A 3,087-nucleotide genomic window follows, 5' to 3' on the forward strand; every position below is an offset into this window, starting at 1 on the left:
CCTGCCCTCATGGCAGGACCAAATACTGTCTAGACCATCCCGGATAGACATTTATCTAACCTACTCTTACATATCTCCAGAGATGGAGATTCCACAACCTCCCTCAGCAATTTCAATGAGTGTGTGTGTGAAAAAAGGACTTTATTCAGAGCATCTTTCATGACACAGGACTCCAAACTCCATATACAAATGGCTTCCCCCCCCCACTACTGGAACACGGCCATCTCTGAGGTGGAAGGTGGCAGCTGGTAATCCTCATTCAAGCCCCCAAATCCTGTCAGTCATCAGTACGGATACTGTTGACTTGTCTACACTTGGAACACTACAGTAGCACAACTGCAGTCGGCGTAGGTAATTCACCTCCCCTGAGAGGCAGTAGCAAGATTGACAGAATCCTTCCATGGACCAAGCACTCTCTACACATGGGGTAAATTTGCCTTAATTACGTCACTCAGAGATGCAGATTTTTCACACTCCTGAGTGACGTAGCTGGGTTGATCTAACTTTTTAGCATAGACCAGGTCTTATTCTCAATGGGAGCTGCAGGTTGCAGAGCATTTTAGAAAGTCTGGATGCTTCATTTGGTACCTAAATGGGAGTGGGGCTCTTTAGAAGTCCAGACCCTGCCAGGGGGTGTGACCAAAAGCCAATTAAAATCCCTTGGAGCCTTCTATCAAAATCTAGCAGCATAAAAATTGACCAGCTAAAGTCAAGCCAATCACCAATATCAGTTTGCCACTGTCAACACAATCTGGAATTTTCTATGGAGGGAGCCAGCTTTCCTCAAGCTCAAATGATCTCAGAGGCATCCCCACCCTGTACTCTTCTGGTAAAGAGAGCAACAGCCATTCCACGCTATCCCTATTTCATGGGTTCACGCTGGGCCCAGCTCAAAGCCCACTGGAGTCCTTCGATTGACTTCAACGGGCTTTGGTTCAGGGCCATGGCTGTGGTGCAGACTAGCCAAGCAGGACATGCAATTGTATAGCCTGGTTAACTGGAAATTCAAACCACCGCATGAAATAATATCCCAGGACCTGATCCAAACCCCATTGAAGTCACTGGGTGTCTTTCCACTCCTTTCAGTGGGCTTTGGATCTGGCCCTGAAGCAGGAAGTCAGGGATTTAAGTGGCATTAGACTGTAAGGCCATGGCTACACTTGCAAATTTGCAGCGCTGCAGCAGGGTGTGAAAACACACCCTCTCCAGCGCTGCAAATTGCGGCGCTGCAAAGCGCCAGTGTGGTCAAAGCCCCAGCACTGGGAGCGCGGCTCCCAGCGCTGTACGTTATTCCCCACAGGGAGGTGGAGTACGGACAGCGCTGGGAGAGCTCTCTCCCAGCGCTGGCGCTTTGACTACACTTAGCGCTTCAAAGCGCTGCCGCGGTAGCGCTTTGAAGTGCAAGTATAGCCATAGCCTCAGTCTTACAATCTAGGGACTTATGGCATTTGACATTAAAAGGCAGCTGTAATATATTTGGGCTTGATGCATGGGGAAATATTTCCCATTAAGGATGATTCTTCATTATCTGAGTTAATACTTCAGGGATTGTGTGACAGATATCCAGCAATATCCTTGCAAGATCTTAAGGCATTAAGTCTATGTAGTATTGGGGGCTGGGATTGTAGGTTCTCTCTCTAGGGGGGAGATCTGACAGATATTGCAATGCTAGGCAGTATCTTTGGGATCCATTGTGCTAACTGAATGGTTTTGTATGGTTGTGTTCTACTCCCTGGGGGAATGGCTAGCACAGCTCCTCCAGGAACAAAAAAGCAGTGGGTGGTGATTGAAACAAAATCACCCAGGTTGTAACCCCCACCCCCGAGAGGTACCACCACTTGGGGAAGTTCACACACACTATTTTAAACTGGATTCTCCAGAGACCAGTAGACAAAGAAAGGCCTTTTGGATACATAGACTGAGGTTTAACAGACAGAGGGCTTTCATTCCAATGAACAGAAGGTTCTATTCAAAGCTCCCCATCCCAATCTTTGTGGAAGGGTTGGAAGGGCTTAACCTACTGGGACCCCATAAGACTGATGGGTGACCTCTGGTGAGCTTTTAATTTGTGGTTAGGTTCTTCTACAAAGAAAACGTATAATGCTTTCACCGTAAGAATAGGTGTGCTTGCTTAGAAAGAGCTGTGTGGTAGCAATTACATTGTTCATAGCCTTCAGAGAGAGCAAAGTGCGGACAGCTGGCTTGTTTAGACAGTCTGGCTTGCTGGGGATATCACAGTGTAGGCAGGGAACCGTGCAGCCAGCAAAAGCCCCAGTCAAGAGAGAGAGACACAGGTCTCTGCCCAAGAGGTGGCAGCTGGGAAATAGAAACCTTTAAGTGGATGCTCTTGGGGAATAATAGAGGAGGGAAACAGGTGCAGTTACCCCGAAACTAAGAAAGAGCAGAAGGAAGTGTGGCTGAACCTGTCACCACACAAGTACCAGTAAAACACTTGTTCTGTAAGGTGACTGCAGTGCTGTCGGAGAAACCTTAGCCTTAAATTAGATCACCAGAAAACTTGCCCAAAGCCTGAGGAATTCTTCACATAGGTGCATGCATGTGCATACTGCTCTAATGCCAATTATAATGAAATGCTCCTCCATCTGTTGGACCAGTATTTCTGTCTAGCACAGGTTCTGCACAGCACCCATCACAACAACTAATCATTTTCTTCCTGTTCATTGCAATAGAATTAGAAACTATATTTAGATTGTAAGCTTTGGGGCAGAGATTATCTCTTCCTATAAGTTTGTCCAGTGCCTAGCACAATGGAGCCCCGATCTCAGTTCACAGTTCCCCTCTTCCCCCGAAACTCTGGAGTTTCTCAGATGAATTTACATCAACTTGTGCCTCTTTTCCAGGCATATTTTAAAGAGTGAGCTTTAATCAAAGAGGAAATTCAGCTCATATACTAAGGTTCACCAAAAATATTTCCAATAACTAAGTAGTGAGAGTTTCTACTTGGAAATTTTACATTGAAATATGCAATGAGTATGCTGGTTAGATAAGTGATCCAATCCAGGAACAAAAACCAATACCACACCATGAGCAGAATGCAACATTTGAATATTTACAACAAGCCTTACA

This window comes from Mauremys mutica, chromosome 11 (assembly GCF_020497125.1).
Source record: "Mauremys mutica isolate MM-2020 ecotype Southern chromosome 11, ASM2049712v1, whole genome shotgun sequence".
Lineage (NCBI taxonomy): Eukaryota > Metazoa > Chordata > Testudines > Geoemydidae > Mauremys > Mauremys mutica.